This window comes from Felis catus, chromosome B4, assembly GCF_018350175.1.
Source record: "Felis catus isolate Fca126 chromosome B4, F.catus_Fca126_mat1.0, whole genome shotgun sequence".
NCBI classification, from domain to species: Eukaryota; Metazoa; Chordata; class Mammalia; order Carnivora; family Felidae; genus Felis; species Felis catus.
Genome location: NC_058374.1, coordinates 123,878,791 through 123,898,351, shown reverse-complemented (window position 1 = coordinate 123,898,351; position 19,561 = coordinate 123,878,791). Strand labels below are relative to the sequence as shown.

Sequence of the window (19,561 nt, the reverse complement as noted above, 5' to 3'; positions counted from 1 at the left end):
ATGGTGAAAAGGGTGCCTTTCCAGATCCTGGACGTTGCAGATCTTAGATGAAACAAATGTAGATCATCTAGCTCTGCTTTGGGACTTGCAAGACTGTTTAAAATTGAAATTATTATATATTTACACGCTGTTGTAAAAATTGATGCGGGAGGTCTGGCATACCCTTTACCCAAGTTTCTCCCAGTGGTAACATTTTGCAAAAGAATAGTATCTCAAGCAGTGTGTCAATGCTGATACATTGCACAGATCTTAATCAGAGCCCTCTACTTTGACTTCACTTGTGTTTGTGTATTTAGTTCTATACGGTTTTATCATATGCAGGTTCAAGAATCCAGTGCTGTGGTTAATACTCTTAAGATACGGAACATCATTAGCGACATCTCTCACATTGTCTTTATAGCCATGTCCACTTCCCGCCAATGCTTTCTCCAGTCCCTGGGGCATTATCTGTTCTCCATTTCAAAAATTTTGCCATTTCAAAGATGTTATATAGAAGGAATCAAACAGTATGTGACTTTCTGGAATTGGCTTTTTTAACTGAGCGTAACTGAGCGTGCAAGTGGTTGTGTGTGTTGTGTCCATGTGTGTTCTCTTTTTATTGCTGAGTGGCGTCCCATGGAGTGGATGAACCACAGCGGAACCATTTTTTAACCGTGGTGAACCGCTGAACTGTACTGCACTCACTGAAAGATATCTGGGTTGCTCCCAGTTTTTGACAATTAAGAATCTGCGGTAAACATTTGCGTATATAGGTTTTTGTGTGAACATGTTTTCATTTGTCTAAATGCCATTGCTTGGTTGAGTGGTAATTGCATGTTTAGTTTTATAAGAAACTACAGGCCGAATTGTTGCCATTCTTCATGAAGCCTCAGTTTCATCATCTGTAAAATGGGGATGTCAGCAGTACCGCATCCTAGGGTTTGGTGAGGAATGATTGTGTCCATCCACGGAAGGTGTTTAGAACAGTGCCTGCCGAGTGAGACAGCTAGAGTGTTGGGTGATAAAGATCAGCATGAGGCCAGAGTTTGGGTTTTGGGGTGTGATAATCAGAGTGAAATTGTGGAGTATGAGAGCTCAGAGGAGATTTTTGAGACTTAAATACCTCTGTGGTCTTAGGTGCAAGTTGCTTGTTATCTTTCCTCTCTGATCTTAGTCTCCTCACCAGTGATCTGGGGATAATGTGGGGATTTTTAGCGTGGGCTTGGCACGCAGCAGCTGTATGGTAGTTAGTAGCTAGTATTATTCATTAGTAAGTAACTTCCAGTTTTAGACACACACTTAGCGAGGGGTGGAGATGAGTTCGTTAGCTTGAGTCCAGGTACCCTTCAGCTTAGGGCAGTGCCAAACTAGCTGCGTGGCCTTGAACAAGCCCCCTGATCGCTCTAGCTTGGATGTCTCTCTGTAGAAGGAGGCCGCTGGACTAAACGTGTAAGCCTTTTCAAGTGTTATAGGTCTGGGAATCATGTATCGGTGTGCCCCATCCCTCCTTCATGCCCCCGGCACGTACCTAGGAGGTCCCTGTCTCACCCCGGAGAACACAGGGACTAACGTTTGACATTTCCTTTCTCCCCCAGTCCGGGGCTGCACCGTTCCTACCCGCCATTAGCCGAGGTCTGTAAGAATATACACGTCCAGCTTGATTCACTCACCAAGAGTTTATTAAGTACCCAGCAGTGGGCTTAACGGCTGTTGATTCACAGATGGGCAAGTCTCAGGGGGAGGGGCCCACCCTGGGTGAGTCCCTGCCAACGCCCAGCGTGGGACTGCTGTCACGTGGAGGGGGAGACTGGTAAACAGATAAGCGACAGTCAGCTTGGGGGACATAAACAAGGGACCCCAGGGGCTTTGACACCAGAGCAGATGAACTGCTCAGGGATCCAGGGGCTGCAGAAACCCTTGCTGCGGGTGACACTTGAACTGTGTCTGTAGAAATGAGAGTCAGAAAAAATATGGCTATTCAGACAAAAACATGTGGTTTTATTTTTATTTTTTTCAATTTATGAAAGGACAAGATAAATTTTTTTTTTCTCCCTTTCTGATGATTGCTTTCTGGTCATGGGATCTCTTGGCTGATGCAAACAAGCCCTTTGCAGGCTCTCCCAGAATGAAGTCTGCTCAGGGAAGAGCTGATTTTCATTACATGTTTTATTTACCCTTTCTCTCCCGCCCTTCTTTTTCCCCCTCCATTTTTGTTTTTAAGAAGTTTTTTAGTAAACTTTAGTTTTTAGATCAGTTTTCGACTTACAGAAAAATCATGTGGTTTCTATAAACCCAACCTCACGTGACTGTGGCACATTTGTCACAATTGGTGAACCAACGTCGATGCGTTGTCAGTATGTATCAGTATTAACTCAAGTCCATATTTAATTCAGATTTCCCTAGTTTTTAACCCAATGTCCTTTTCTGCCCCAGGATCCCACCCAGAACAGCACACTGCATTTAGTTTCATGTCTCCCTGGGCTCCTCTTGGTGGTGACAGTTTCTCTGAGTTTTCCTCAAGGTTTTGATTACCTTGACAGCTTTGAGGAGAAGTGGTCACGTACTTTGTAGAATGTCCCTCATTTGGGCTGTCTTTTTTTTTTTTTTTTTTAAACTTGAGATTTTGGAAGTAGAATATTTATGCATCCTGTCAAACTCAGCTCAAAGGAAAGGTTCTTCATATTTTTAGGAAAAGAAATACCGGTTTATAACCTCCAGCAAAAATTCCCTGCAGAGCCGTGGGTCTCCACCGGCGTCGGGCCGGGTGGGGGGCGTTTGGCAAGTCTGGAGACCTGTTGGCTTGTCGCACCTGGGGGTGAGGCGCTGCCCCTGGCCTCCAGCATGAGGAGGTCAGGGATGCCCCTAGACAATCTGTAATGCACAGGACAGCGTCCTCACAGCAAGGAATAATCCAGCCCCAGGTGTGGGTAAGGCCAGGCTCAAGAAACCGTGTCCTAGAATGGTGAATTCTAAGAAATCATCGTGCGATTGTAATTAAAGGGACGGATGTGTTTGTGTTGTGGTCTGTGATTTCCTGTTATGCCCCCCCACCATGCGCACCTTCCTGGAACTCATCCCTGACCTGTGTCAGGTGAGGCTGCAGGTTGGGACAGAAGAGAAAGAAGAGAAGCAAGGGATTCGCATGCCTAGCGCACCCCCCCCACTCCCCCCCCCCCACTCCCCACCCCCACTTCAGGCATCTTCTCAGAGCTGGTCTGTGTAGAGCGTTTGGCTGCTTAGCTGGGGCTGTGAAGTGTATTAACTTGTGGAAAGAAGTGTGGGGATTAGTCCAAAGTGTTAGAAGCTTTTACAGGGTGTTGAAGGATTTTATTCAGAGTTCTCAGTTGAGAGCATTTCGTTCTCATTCAAAAATTAGGCATTTCGTAAGCACTGTGTGTGTAGGACAGTCGTATAAGCTTAGTGTATATAGAATAAACATAAAGTGCAAACCCTTCCCTCAAGGAACTGCAGTGGGTTAAGGAAACAGCTTCATAATAATGAGGTAATTTTAAGACGGGACTAGTGTTTCTCAGACTGTGTTCCACCATCTTCCAAGAGATGTGGTTACGGAAATGTTGAAAATACATGTCAAAAAAGCTTTGTTACAGGTAGGCTTATCAGAGTCTTTAAAATGCATGAGTCTTCAAGGAGGAGGGTGTTGGTGTAGCACTCCCCAAATACTTTTGACGGTGGAACCCTGCTTTTGAGGTAATAGCTCAAAATAGAGGCTCTAGAGACTATACTTGGGAGGTTCAAACAATAGTTTAACAAGAACGTATAATAATGATACCCAAAGGTGCTTAATTGTACAACCTGATGCCTTTTCTATGTAACAGGCATAGAATAACAGAGTCAGGGTCCCCCTGAGGATCTGGAGAAAGCTGTGTATTCTCTCTGTAGAAAAACAGGCAGATTTGCACAGTTATTCACAGTGCAAGCACACACACAGTTTCGTCTATAGTTTCAGGAGGTTTCTGGAGCATCTCAGCCCTCTCTGGTGAACCCAGCACTTCTTGAACCCTCTGTTAGTCTGTAAGAGTGTGAAGGATTGTCATGAGCAGGTGCTTATGGAGTAGGACTCAGCAGGGGACTGAGATCCAGGAGTCTGACTGGGCTCTTGAAGACATGTGGAGGCAGACAAGTCTTCTGTATTTTAGAGTTGTTCTTTTTGGATTTTGGCTTCCAGCGATCTGGTAGACTAGATGGGTAGTTTAAAAATCTTTTTGTATAGAATACTCACATGCTGGAAAAATTACAAAGAACATTCTTTTGCACGTATAGCTGAGCTCTGGGGAACTAAAGTGTAGTGGCAGGGCCTAAAAAAGGAGGCTGGTGAGCAGCCCTGAAGGCGTTACTGTCCTGGAGCACCTGTTGGGTTTTATTGGTTATGCTTGGTGGGAGGGAACACACACACACACACACACACACACACACACACACACACACACACACACACTCTTTCTCTCTCTCTCCCTCTGTCTCTCTCTCTCTGTCTTTTTCTGTTTCTCTGCCTGTCTCTCTGTGTCTGTCTCTGTCTGTCTGTCTCTCCCTCTCTGAATCTCATAAATCCAGGACCCACAGAGACCTGCCTTCCATGCAGGAAGACAACAGGGAAACTTAGATATCTTGGTCTCTGCTCTACGTTTTTCCCTGTGTGTGTTGGGAGGTTGTGGAAATCTCCTTGTAACCCTGGAATCAGGCTGGTCCTCACGTGCATTTGGGTTTGAATCTAGTCTGCTTGCGTGGTCTGTTAATCAAACTGAGAAGTTAACTAAAAGTGGTCCCAAGGTGATAATGTCCTGGGATTCCTGATAGATGCAAATGGAAACTCTGCCTGGATGGCTAGACCTTCAACTCAGTCCCAAATGGAAAGCAAAGGTATTGGTTGACATGTGAGTGAATCTAAATAAGTATTGACAATATAAAAATAAGTTGAAAAGAGAGTAGGAGAGAAGAGGTAAAAGAAACAGACAAAAAGCAAGAGATATCATAAAATGTGGTAGTAGGAATAATTCCAGATATGTCAGTAATCATGATCAACTCAGACGAAAAGATTGTCAGATCAGATAAAAGAAACAAATTCTAGCTGGATGCTGTTATAAGAGATTCACCAACAAAGAAAGGTTGAAATTAACAGAATGAGAAAAGAGATTTGGGGCAAATGCTATAACCAAAGAAACCCAAAAGGTGTTCATATCAGACAAATGCTGTAGTGACACCGAAAGAAAATAATGTTTACTATGGGAAGAGCTGCAAACTATAGTTCATGGGCCAGATCTTGCTTGCTATTTTCATGTATTACATTGTATTGGAACACAGTTATACCCATTCATATCCATACTTTTGGGGGCTTGTTTTGTGCTAGGGCATTAGAGTTCAGCAGTTGGAACAGAATGTATGGTCCATGGGTGCAGCCCAAAACACTTACAGAAAATGTATGTTGTCTCCTGAATAAGACTTGTGCCTATATGCCAACATGGATGACTCTTGTAAAAACAACACCGAGTGTGTGTGTGTGTGTGTGTGTGTGTGTGTGTGTGTGTGTATGTGTATGTATATATGAAAAAAACCAAACAAGTTGCAGATGTATACTAATTTTTAAAAAAAATTTTAATGTTTATTTATTTTTGAGAGAGACAGAGTGCGAGCAGGGGAGGAGCAGAGAGAGGGAGGGAGACACAGAATCTGAAGCAGGCTCCAGGCTCTGAGCTGTCAGCACAGAGCCCAACACGGGGCTCGAACTTACGGACCTTGAGATCATGACCTGAGCCAAAGTTGGACGCTTAACCAACTGAGACACCCAGGCGCCCCTACATGTATACTAATTTTTAAAGGCTTGAAAACACATAAAAGATACCATAGATCACCTATAGTGATACGCATGCATGTGCTAAAAGTCAAAAATGCAGGAGAATGATGGACACCAAAGTCAGGGTGGTGGTTACCCTCTTTGGTGGGAGGAGAATGCAGGTGAAGATTTAAGGGGTTTATTTCCTAAACTGGATGATGGGGATGTAGTATCTTTTTACCTTTCCGTGTATCTTAAAAATGGTCAGATGTACTTTTTAAATGTCTCATTTTATTTTGCTGTAAGATATTGATGATCCTGTGGCCATGGGAAGAAGTAGCAAGAAGATTTCAGGGGGAAACATGCCATGTAATAATTTCCACATTTTTCAGGTAGGAAAGAAATTCCTAAATTAGAAGAGAAGCAGAGAGACCCTTCGAGGTCTTAGAATCTATCCAGCCCTTTGCTGGAAGAAGGATTCGTTTTTCCATAGCACTTATTAGTGGCCATCTGGCATCTGCTTGAGTTTGCCATATGAGCACAAGCCTGCCAATTTTATTTTGGAGGGTTTGAGTCACACAGAGTCATTCTAATTCCTCTCCCATATGATAGCTGTTTAAATATGAAGATGGTGATCATGCATCATCGCTGCCCCTCCCCTTGACTTCATTACTTTGGAAGCTCTTTGCATTCAGTCTAGCTTGTCGATTCCCGATACCCCGTTGGAAGTGAACCATTTGGTACTGACCACAGGGAGCCGCCTGTTGTCCGACTGGTTCAGACTGGTTCAGAGCGAGGGGCGCAGCCAGCCCTGCCCCAGGGGCATGCTGCTTCTGTTGGGACACCTAGAATCCAAGGCAGGCTTAATTCCTGTGAGGTTTCCTGTCAACGAGGTCCTGACTTTGACAAGCTCTATTTTAGATGAAGGAAAAAAAGAGAATAAAAAGCCTTTTCCCCTACAATTGTTAAAAAAGCGTTTAGCAGGCTCCCCGCGTTGGGCTTTGTGCTGACAGCTCAGAGCCTGGAGCCTGCTTCAGATTCTGTGTCTCCCTCTTTCTGCCCCTCCTGCGCGCGCTCTCCCTCTCTCTCTCTCTCTCTCTCTCTGTCTCAAAGATAAATACACATTAAAAAAAGAATGAAAAAAAAAAAGCATTTAGCAGATTGAAGATCACTACCTCCCCCTAGAAGTTTTTATGTGCCTGTCATGCATTATTAGCGGGTGCCTAGGAGAAAAAAAGGTGGTGTTTTCTTTTTTCTTTTATTTTTGAAGTTACATACTTCATGTTTTAATCAAGATGGTGCAGTGAGAAAGAGAGGTTAGCCGATTGATCAGGCTTGGTAAGACACTTTTGTACTTTAGTGGGTTGGTCCTTGACTGTGAGAAACTCCTCTTTTTCAGTCTACTAGGGTTTGGGGGAACTGTCTTCTATTAAGTGAATTTATGAGATAATGATATATAAACCAGAATAAAATTTTAATTTGTATTTAGAGACGTAACTCTCCAAGATGTAACTCTTGTGATTACTTTGGGCCCACCTGGAATGTTTTTGTTCTCTTTTGAGCAGGAAAACCTGCTTGAGAAATGTGATTACTCTCAGTGTCAGAATGTTGTTTGAGTATCCATTTTATTTAACAAGTATTTTTTGAGTATCGTCTATGTGTGGCTTACTTTATAGTAGCGAACAAGGCAGGCATAGCTAGGGTAGCAGTTTTCAAATGTTTTGCTCACAGGACTTACACACTTAAAATTATTGAAGGTCCCCAAATTTTTCTGTTTATATAGATTACACTGATAGTGGCTATATTAGAAATTAAAAATGAGAGATTAAAAAAATAGGTATTTATCACTTCATTTGAAATAACAACAAATCTGTTACCTGCTAACATAAATGACACACTTTTTCGATGAAAAATGACTACTTTCCAAAATAAAAGAACTTTAGAAGAATGTCATAGTTTCACATTCTTGCAGATTTCTGCAGTGTCTGGATTAGTAGGTGATGGCTGGGGTCTCTGATCGGATTCTGCATTCTGTCCCTTGAGTTGTCAGACATTGTGTGGCCTCTGGAAAGCTCCACTGTAAATTGGTGAGAAAATAAGAGTGAAAAAGGCAAAAATTCTTGCTGCTCCTTTGACAAATCACTGCAAATTTAGTGACTTAAAACGACACAAATCAGTTATAGTTCTGGAGATCACAAGTCTGAAATGGGTCTCGCCGGGCTAAATTCAGGGTGTTGGCACATGCATGTGCTAAAAGTAAAAAATGCAGGAGAATGATAAACACCAACGTCGGAGTGGTGGTTACCTCTTTGGCGGGAGGAGAATGCAGGTGAAGATTTAAGGGGTTTATTTCCTAAACTGGATGGTGGGGATGTAGAATCTCTTTACCTTTCCAGTGTCTTAAAAATCAGTGTTGGCAGTTCTCTGTTCCTTTTAGAGGCTCTAGAGAATGTTTTCTTGCCTTTCCCAGTTTCTAGAAGCTTCCTGCATTCTTTGGTTTAGGGCCCCTTTCATTTTCAAAGCCTGCAGTGGTCAGTGGAGCCTTTTTCACATTCCATCACTGTGACGCTGAATCTTCTGTCCTTTCTACACTTAACCCTTGTGATTAGGGCCCGCCTAGATAAACTAGCCTAGTCTCTCTCTTAAAGTCAGCTGATCAGCAGCCCGATTTAATCTACAACCTTAATTCCCCTCTGTCATGTAAAGATAGCATAGCCACAAATTCTAGGGATTAGGATGTGGATGTCCTAATCGACAGTATTCTGTCTGGCACGTTTAAGCATTATTATAAAAATAGTTTTGATCTCAGAGATCCCATGAAAGAGTCAGGGGACCTGGCTTCTGGGATTATGCTGTTTAGGAAAAATATGAGTCGAATGCATGTGTAAAGGAGATGGGAACTGACATTTATGAAGTGCCTGCTATGTGCCAAATAGTCTGCCAGGCAATTGACCGACATTTTATTGTTTGCTAAGTGTATGACCTTGGACCTTCCCAATTTAGCCTTTCTCATCTGCAAACTGGGTGTCGCAGTGTTTACCCTAGGGAGTTCTTGTGAGCATTAATCAAATAATCAATGGGAAGTGCCCAGTGGACGGTATAGAAGGCATTGATAATTATTGCCTTTCTACTTCCTCCATACTTTAATGAAAAATTCTTGATAGCTTGCCTAGTATTTGATCTTTTGATATGGCTACATTTTCTTTTTCTAAGAAGTTTCCCTCAGGAAACAGATACTTTTCTTTTGAGCAGTTTTTTATTTTTTTTAATTTTTTTATTTGAGAGAAAGCACGTGCGCGTGTGCACAAGTTGGGGAGGGGGAGAGAAAGAGAGAGAGGATGAATCCCAAGCAGGTTCCATGCTCAGTGCAGATACAGGGTTTGATCCCATGATGCTGGGATCATGATCTGAGCCAAAATCAAGAGCTAGATGTTCAACCAACTGAGCCACCCAGGCACCCCTGTTCTTTTTTTTTTTTTTTTAAAGTTGGCTCCACACTGGGGGTGAGGCTTGAACTCACAACCCTGAGACAGAGTTACACACTCTACCAACTGTGCATTTTATCAAATGACTTAAGATTAGGTTGTCATTAAACCATTATGACATGTAATTTTGTTTCAAATGTAGTCCTGTGTGGTTTTATTTTTAGAACGTTGGGAAGCATGATAGATTGTCACAGAACAGTCAAAATGGCAGGTATTATTTACTGAGTAGTAAAGATGTTATTTTAACTTCTGGTAGGAGTTGTGCAAATGTCATATGCATTATTAATTATTCAGATGAGTAGTTGTAATTGTCATGGATTGCTCTTCCCTGGATGAAATATCTAAACTGATGGAAAAATGAGAGGTGCTTTTTAGAGTTGTAGATGGAGCACAAATGACTTTTGAATTGCCATCTCGTCTGAGAGGGCAACCGGGCTAAGTTCCCCTTCGCCTCGCGTGTCGGCTCGCGGGTTCTCGGCCTCCCCCACTGCCTGTGATGCTGTCGCTACAGAGCTCGTGCGTCATCACTTACTCACTTAGGGTCCCCGCACTGTTCCCTGTGTGGTGGCTGGCACATAGTAGGTGTGCAGTACTGCTTACTGAAAACGTGCCTGAGGGTTGAGTAAGTGGGAAAACCAGTGTACCAAGACACTACATACTGTGCGACCTTCTTTGTATAAAACTCTAGAAGATGCAAATGAATCTGATAAAAAATAGAACAGGGATGCCCCAGTGGCTCAGTGGTCAGCTCAGGTCCTGATGTCGCTGTTCGTGAGATTGAATCCCGCATCAGGCTCCGTGCTGTCACCGCAGAGCCTGCTTGGGATTCTCTCTCTCTCTCTCTCTCTCTCTCTCTCTCTCTCTCTCTCTCTTTCTGTCTCTGTCTCTCTCTGTCTCTGTCTCTCTGTCTCTCTCTCTGCCCTTCCCCTGTGTGTTTCTCTCTCTTTCTCTCTCAAAAATAAAACAAAATTGGGGCGCCTGGGTGGCGCAGTCGGTTAAGCGTCCGACTTCAGCCAGGTCACGATCTCGCGGTCCGTGAGTTCCAGCCCCGCATCAGGCTCTGGGCTGATGGCTCGGAGCCTGGAGCCTGTTTCCGATTCTGTGTCTCCCTCTCTCTCTGCCCCTCCCCGTTCATGCTCTGTCTCTCTCTGTCCCAAAAGTAAATAAAAGTTGAAAAAAAAATTAAAAAAAAAATAAAACAAATAAACCTTAAAAAGACAATAGAACAGTAGTTGCGTGGGGATGGTCTCAAGGATAAAGGGAGAATTCAAGGGATGAGGGGAAATGTTTGGGGATGCTAGATCTGCTTCTTATCTTTATTGGGATGATGGCTTCATACGTGTATACATATGCCAGACCTTGTCAAGCTGTGATTTCTTATACACCATTTGTACCTCAATAGAACTATAAAGTAAAGACAAAGAAATAAGAGAAGGACTCTGGGCTCGCCTGGCTTGAAGCAGGTTCCTACCGCAGGAGCGGGAAGTGTGGCTCGGTGTGAATCCGGTGCTCTAGCCTGGACTGCCCAACACGGCTGGAGGGGTGGCGCGGGATCCCAGAAGAACACAGAATTCGTGTGTTTGGAGGTGGGGAACGGTCGTTTCTTATCTAAGGGTTGGGGTGCGCTGGACAGGTAACCCCATAATGTTCACCTTCGTGGTGAAAAGGATACATTGGTCACTTGGTTTTGTCTCTGCATCTATGTGCTATTGAAGAAGTAAAGGCGATTTACAATTGAATGGCCATTGGAGAAACTGGGGATACTGGAGAAAGTAGTTTCTGGCTAAAAATAGTTGTATTTGAATCTCTGAGGTCTAATAGCGCTCCTGGGAATCGTCTGTATTTCAAGTCACACTGTTTGCTCTACTCTTAGCTCCCTTACTGTAACTGCTTATTAGCAGAAAGGATAAAAGTCGTCAGAACCACATCAGATCACGTTTGTTGGCATTAAACATAACTGTAAACATAAGCGTGACATTTGCATTACGGTCAAATTGTTCTCTAACACATCGGTTGCATTAGGACCCACTCACGGTTTTCAGACAGGTGTCAGTAGAACCGACTGCCTTTGCCCAAGCCTTACTTGACAGGAGGAAGTCGTAACTGGTGAAGTTTGCCAAGAGAAAATCATCTCAGGTGATTGTCTTTTCCTTATCATTTCACTTGCCAGTTGCAGATGAAACATTAAAAGCTTTACAGTTTGGGTTCAGAACCTTGAGCTCACTTGGGGTAGAGACAGTGGAAGGGGGATGTGACTCCTGCTTCAACATAGACACAAAAAGTCCCTATACCTTTTTTTCATATATTTTCAATCTATATGTATCCTTAAAATTTTTTTTTAAATATTTATTTAATTTTGAGAGACAGAGTGCGAGTCAGGGAGGGGCAGAGAGAGAGGGAGACACAGAATCTGAAGCAGGCTCCAGGCTTTGGGTTGTCAGCACAGAGCCTGACACGGGGCTTGAACCCACAAACCATAACATCATGGTCTGAGCTGAAGTCTGACACTCAACCAACTGAGCCACCCAGGCACCTCTCTATATGTATCCTTTAATTAATTTTTAATTTTTTTTTTTACAGTTTATTTATTTTTGAGAGAGAAAGAGAGAAAGACTGTGTGAATGGGGTAGGGCAGAGAGAGAGGGGAGAGAGAATCCCCAGCAGGCTCTGCACTGTCAGGACAGAGCCGATATGGGGCTCGAACCCACAAACTGTGAGATCACGACTTGAGCCGAAACCAAGAGTCAGACACTTAACCAACTGAGCCACCCAGGCACCCCCTATATGTATCCTTTTAAAAGAAATTTGGAAATCTTGTTGTTTATAACATGCAAGGTTATTTATTTATTCATTTATTTAATTTAAAGAGTGAGTGGAGGAGAGGCGCAGAGGAAGAGAGAGAGAGAATCCCAAGCAGGCTCCACGCTCAGCACAGAATCCCACACAGGGCTTGATCCCATGACCCTGGGATCGTGACCTGAGCCAAAATCAAGAGTCAGATGCTCAATCGACTGAGCCACACAGGTGCCCCAACATGTGAACTTTTTTTTTTAAGTTTATTTATTTATTTTTGAGGGGGGGAGGGGCAGAGAAAGAGAGAGAGAGAGAGAGAGAGAGAGAGAGAGAGAGAGAGAGAGAACTGCAAGCAGGCTGTGCACTGTCAGCACAGAGCCTGACATGGGGCTCGAACCCATGAACCGTGAGGTGGTGACCTGAGCCGAAACAAAGAGCTCACCTGATTTAGTCACCCAGGCTCCCCATGAACTTTTATTTATTTATTTTTTTATTTTTATTTATTTATTTTTTTAATTTTTTTTTTCCAACGTTTATTTATTTTTGGGACAGAGAGAGACAGAGCATGAACGGGGGAGGGGCAGAGAGAGAGGGTGACACAGAATGGGAAACAGGCTCCAGGCTCTGAGCCATCAGCCCAGAGCCTGACGCGGGGCTCGAACTCACGGACCGCGAGATCGTGACCTGGCTGAAGTCAGACGCTTAACCGACTGCGCCACCCAGGCGCCCCCCCACGAACTTTTAAAAGAGAATTTGAAGCCATGTTAAAGAAGTATGAAATAATTAATAAAATATTTTGAATATTTGTGAATATTCATTAAGTGTACGAATATGATGAAATCTAACCTCAAGTAGAGATTTGGTCCATTTAGAGAAAAACAAATACTTTAAATCTGCTCTTTTGTTGATTTAGGAGCATAGATGTATATTACAAAGAAATATGACCTTGAGCTGTTACTTTAGTTCCATCTTATTTTCCTTCTTTGTAAGGCAGGGATTATAACTATGTTAAGTGAGGTCTGTGCACCTTCATCTGGGGCCTGGAGAGAAGCAAATGCGCGTGATTATTCGCCACGAGGATTCCTTGTTGGCCCATTGAGCCCTGGGAAGGTTCACAGAAAGCTGAGTGGTGGTATGTGGGGGAATGTAGACTTTCCCTGTTTTTTGTCACCTCTAAGAAAAAAAGTTGCTTCCTTCTCCTTTTGTCCCCCTTACCTTCTTTTTCTTCTTTGGGACTTCAGATCTGAATGTTCTTTTTTTTTTTTTTTTTCTTTTTTCTTCTGGGAGAATAGTTTGAAGTGTAGGGCTTATACCAAAACGAAAAATCCTAATTAGTTAAAGAAAAATGGCATCTTTATGTCTTTGGATTGTGGTTTGCATTGTCCAAAAATTGAACTTCAAGAATTTTCAAGTGCACTTCAGCTTTTCTCTTTGATCCTATTCTCATTAACGTGTTTTGGTTCAAGTATTTGAGATGTATGTTTGAGCTTCCAAATGGAGCGTATTTTTCCCCGGGGTATGCTTTATTAATAGCACTGTAATGAAATCTTTGTATGTTTAAGTCTTTATCCACATTTCTGAACATTTCCTTAACATAGATTCCCAGAAGGAGAAATAGTAGGTCAAAGGGTATGAATGTTTTCTAGAAAGCATTTCTAGAAAGCTTTCTAGAAAGTTTGAATTGACTTACACTCCTAAATAGCCAGGAGTGAGGCTGCCCAGTGTCAGCACCAGCACCAGCTCTGCTCTGTCATTAAAGACAAAACAAGAGGGGCACCTGGGTGGTCCAGTCGGTTAAGCATCCAACTTCGGCTCAGGTCATGATCTCGAGGTTCGTGGGTTCGAGCCCCACATTGGGCTCTGTGCTGACAGCTCATAGCCTGGAGCCTGCTTTGGATTCTCTGTCTCCTTCTCTCTCTGCCCCTCCCCTGTTCGCACTCTCTCTCTCAAAAATAAATAAACATTCAAAACAAAACCCTCAAAAAACAAGAATGGACCCCCCCCCCCCACAAAGAGTTCACATACAAAAATAACAAAAGCAACAAAAACATTGGTGCAATCTGATGGGAGGAAAATGGTATCTTTTATTCCTGAGCCAAGTAACACATGCTTCTTATAGAAAAAGAGTAAATGAAGTACAGTAAAACCATTTCTAACTCATCTTTCAGAGAGAGTTAACTTTTAAAAAAAATTTTTTTTTTAGTGTTTATTTTTGAGACAGAGAGAGACAGAGCATGAATGGGGGAGGGGCAGAGAGAGAGCGAGACACAGAATCAGAAGTAGGCTCCAGGCTCTGAGCCATCAGCCCAGAGCCTGACGCGGGGCTCGAACTCACGAACCGTGAGATCGTGACCTGAGCTGAAGTCGGATGCTCAACCGACTGAGCCACCCAGGGGCCCCGAGAGTTAACTTTTAATTTTGTTTATGATTAGAATGGTTGAACATTTACATTTATTAGCCATTTAATTTCCTCTCTTATGGAGGAAATCTCTGATGCTTTATCTTTTTTTTCTTTATTTGGAGACAGAGAGACAGTGAGAGAGAGAGAGAGAGAGAGAGAGAGAGAGAGAGAGAGAGAGAAAGAATGAGAATCCCAAGGAGGCTATGTGCTGTCAGCGTGGAGCTGATGGAGGGCTCCATCCCATGGAACCCTGAGATCATGACCTGAGCTGAAACAAAGAGTTGGATGCTTAACCGACTGAGCCACCCAGGCGCATCCCCTTTATCTTTTTTATTGGATTTTTTTTTTTTTCTTTTTATATAGGCTTCATGTGGAGCCCAGTGTGGGGCTTGAACTCATGACCCTGACATCAAGACCTGAACTGATACCAAGAGTTGGAGGCTTAACCAACTGAGCCACCCAGGCATCCATGGATTTGTTTTTCAATATTTAGCATATTCATATTTTTGCTTTTTACCTTTAAATTTCTGTTTAATATAACCTTTTCCCTCAAATTATTGTTTGTGCTATTTTTGGATACACATGTTTAGATTGTAAATCTGTGGATGTTTTCCATTTGTGATTTATTGTTACTGCTTTTATATTTGGAAAGATGAGGTAAATAGTAATCTAGCTTTCACACCTTTTAAACATTTTTTTAAGAGCTTTAATTCTTTGACTCACCTGGTGTTTGTTTTGCAGCACAGTATAAAGGAAAATCTTATCTGACATTCTTTTATTATAGTTAGCCAGTGTTTATGTAGTTAGAAAAAGAGAGAATATTCTAGGTGAATTTAATTCAAGTTGGTACTCAACTACAGCATATTCTGGAGAACAGAGTAATGGTAGATTACCCGTCTTGCTGAAAGTTGGGCATATGAATGAGAATTTAAGATTGCAATGATGCTTTGGAGTCTAAACGGGGAATGCATTTAATACTGAGTTAAAATGTTAACATTTGTAGGCAGTAAGAATTTTGAGTGGCTGAATATGCTTGAAATGAACTTTTAGTTAGGATCTTTTTTTTTTTTTTAATGTTTTATTTATTTTTTAGAGAGGCAGAGACAGAGCGTGAGCAGGGGAGGGGCAGAGAGTGAGGGAGACATAGAAACTGAAGCAGGTTCCGGGCTCTGAGTGATCAGCACGGAGCCTGATGTGGGGCTTGAACCCATGAACCGTGAGATCATGACCTGAGCTGAAGTCGGATGCTTAACCGACTGAGCCACTCAGGCGCCCCTAGTTAGGATCTTTTGACTGCAAGCAATAAAACATCCAGCTCAAACGGATTTAGCTTAAGCAAAAAAAAACCAAACAAACCATTTTTAAAGGAAATTTTATGGGTTTGTGCAATTGGAAAATCCAGAGGTAGTATTAGCTTTGTCTCTTGACCTTGCTTTCTTCCCTACTGGCTTTTTTTTTCTTTTTTTTTAAAGTAGGCCTCACGCCCAGCTCTGAGCCCAATGCAGGGCTTGAGCTCCTGACCCTGAGATCAAGATCTGAGCTGAGATCAAGAGTTGGTTGCTTAACTGACTGGGCCACCCAGGGCTCCCCTCTCCCCCACTGGCCTTTTTAAAGGTTCTTAGTGATGGCCCCACCCATCTCATTTGATATCCTTTTAGATCCAAGTTTGGAAGAAAAGAATGCCTCTTCTGTGAAATTCCCTTCTAAATCCAGAAATTTTCCTGATTGGAACTTATTGGTACACTTTGGCTATAGGGAAAGTATGATGATGATTGGCCAGAGGGGGTCCTAAGCCTTCTCCAAACGAATTCATGTTGGTGGGGAATTCAGGTGCTGTTTGGCCAGGTCTGGGTCATGTGCTCTCCTCCTGGAGTCGGGAGTGGAATCTCACTGAGGCCACACAGGCCATAACAGTTGGGGAGGGCTGATTTCCCAAAGAAACGCAGCTGAGGAGTAGTAGCTGTGTTAGGCAGCTTAGGCTAGGTTATGCTGCATGAGCCCCAGTCTGTGGCTTCCTATAGACAGCTGTACCCAAATTCCTTCTCAGTCACGCAAAGTCTAGTGGGGCCTCCGTTGCCCTCCGTGTTCTAGCCCAGGTGTCTGCCTTGGAACCAGGCTGTCGTCAGAGCTTTGGACAGAGTAATAGAGCTGTCTCTCTATTTCTTTGTACTAACTGTATAGTCTTGCTGTCATCATCCATTCGGTACAAAAGGAATTCACTTTCTAAATTGGTACCCAGTCTTGTTTCTGTTTTGGGAAAGTACAGAGGTGACTAGTCAAGGGCCCTTCTTCCATTTATACTCTAGAGTCTACAGTTTAGACAGATTGTTTGTCTTTTTGTGAGTGTTTGGCATTCTTTCCTTTTGCCTTGTAATTACTTGTGTTTCTTCTCAGCACGTTTTTGAAGTGGTTTTACGGGGCGTTGAAATCCCTTTTAAGCTTCCCGTGTTCCTCGTGTTTATTTTGAGTGATGACAGATTAAACATCTGAGCTTTTTGGTGACGACGTTCATGTGATTAATACACTTTGGGCTTTCCCTCCAGCGGGACACGCCTGGGCAGCCTTTGGAGATGTGCTGGTAGTGACTTTGCATCCCGGCAGGGTTCCTTGACGGCTTCACGTTTTCTTCTCAGGTTGTAGAAAGGGAGAGAGACTTTATTGCCAACCCTTTCTAAACATGAACTTCTAATTTAAACAGGCTGTTAGAACTTCCCATGGAAGGATCATGTGTGAAAGCAGAGCCGTTGGTCACTCTGTAAGTGATCCTGCGTTACTTACTGTGGATAGTGCCATGTGGTCACAGTCAGAAAATAGCATCGTCCGCAGTGGCCCATTGACCACGTAAGGCCAGAAGATCTGTGGTGTTACGTGCCAAAGAGCTTGGGACTGCTGGCTTCTCCCTGTCCCGGGACTAGCTCTTGTGAACGGTCTACCTTCGCGTTTGTTTTATTTTTTTAAATGTCACTGCCTTGTTTACTGCCCTCAGTAACAAGTGTCTAAATTTGCAAAAGAAAGCCAAGGTGAATGTCTCATTGATTTTTGACAAAAGAAAAGTAATAAAAGGGACTCGGTGCCTCTTGACAGTTTGGAGTTTTGGTAGACTCAGCCATACCTAGGTTGTCAGTGGGAGAGAGATAGGTGCCTGTGTTCATAAATTCATTCACTTAGTCGCGCATTTGCCTCTGTTGGGTGTTCCGTGTCGGAACGTAAAGGCTTAGTTTTAAGTTAGTGTAACATGACAGCTTACCTGGTGACCGTGAATAGGCTTCAGGGGGTGAGCCTCCCTGAGGTTTTCTGCAAAATCCGAATGTGCATTTCTCTGGGGAGAGGATTCTGTGGTTTCTATTAGATTCCCAAAGGGATCCAAGCCGTAAAGCCGTGAGGAGCCTCCTCAGATGCTCAGAATACCTCGCAGTGGCTAGCCTGGTCTCCTCATTGCAGCTGCCACCCACCCTGTGAAAGCAGTACCTGCTGAGTATTTCAGGTGGCCCCTTAGAATGAAAGTGGGTAACATGGGCCATTCCTAGCCACAAAGAAATGAGCAGAGGGAAGGGGGCGGGGGGAGCAGTGTAGACTCTGGCGAGCACGAAAGTGACGAAGGATTACTTAGGGTGAAGTGTACCCTTCTCAAATGCTTGTTGATTCCTGTAACCCCGGGGAAGAGAGTTAGGAGCACAGATTCTGGAGCCAGACTTGCTGGGTTCAAATCTCGGCTCTGCCATTCAGAGTACTGCGTATACTTCAGCAGATTACGTAATTTCTGTGCTCAAAGGTCCTCATATATAAAATTGGGATAATACAGTATTTGCTCCATTAGATTGCTGTAAGGATTAAATGAGATAATATAAAGTGCTGTGATAGCACGTAGCATATAGTAGGTGCTTAATAAATATTAACCCCTGTAGTGGAGTCGAGAGACTGTCCTCAGTAATGTAAAGAGCAGTCAGATATGGACGGTTTGAGTTTTGTGTGCATGTGTTAGAAATTTGTACCTGTCTCCCAAAAAGTCACCTGCTCTCAGCATTTGCCCACTTGTGAGCCGTTTTGGTGTGCAACCATCATAAAAGGTGAAAGAATACAGTCACATATCCTTTCAGGAGGATAGAGTGGTCTGTGTTCTTGTCACAGAATGTTGCATGATGGGGTTCTTGCCATGGAAGGACTAACTGAATATCATATTTCCTTTTTGTTTTTGGAAATCTACCGTACAGTCTTTAATCCTGATTTCGTCGAGGATACGGTGGTTGAAGACCCACAGTCTGAGATTTCACCTCTGTGATCAGTTCATCCGTCATGATTAGGCTCTAGGGGGCTACTCTCTGTCAATGCATCTTCCGACTCCTCTAATAATTGGGAGATGCCTCCCTCTGTCGTTTTATTCTTACTGTCATTATGGGTGGAAAATGAAAAATTATGAACTCTTAACTGTGTTCCATGAAAGTAAAAATCAAATGCAAAGATGGTATCTTTAGACTTCTTTTATAACTTCTTGAAAATGATGTGACACTTTGGGCAGTGCAGAGAGGAGACAGAAGGATGATGTTGTGATAGTTTATTTCACACATGCACCTGTTGGTGGTGATGGGAGAACACAGTGGGCAGAGCACATGAAGCTATACGTACACTGTGAGGCCAACTGCGTAAAACACATCCATGAAACAGTATTGCGACCAATGCATTAAATGTTAGTAGTTTTCTTCTGGGTGAGGAGATGATGTGTGATATTTAAATTTAATTATCTAAGTGTTTCTCCATCTTCCGAAATCTGTAACTAGTATATGTTCTTTTTTAAATGAAACAAATCTTCTTGTGATACTGAAACAAAGATTCCTTTTTGTATTATTTTATTTTTGAGAGAGTGTGCACCTGTGCGCAAGCAGAGAGTGGGGCAGAGAGAGAGGGAGAGAAAGAATCCTAAACAGGCTCTATGCTCCTAGTGCAGAGCCCGGTGTGGGGCTTGATCTCATGACTGTGAGATCATGACCTGAGCCGAGATCAAGGGTTGGACACTCAACCGACTGAGCCACCCAGGTGCCCCCAAAGATTCTCTTTAAATAAAGTTTTATTGAGATACTATTTTTAAAGTTTATTTATTTATTTATCTTGAGAGAGTCA

The 19,561-nt window shown here is 43.1% G+C and overlaps 1 protein-coding gene across 3 annotated transcripts in view; it reads left to right on the top strand.

Annotated features, from left to right (window-relative positions):
- Nucleotides 1-19,561, top strand: part of NT5DC3 (5'-nucleotidase domain containing 3) — an 89,062-nt gene that overhangs the window by 1,486 nt on the left and 68,015 nt on the right. The window lies entirely within an intron of this gene.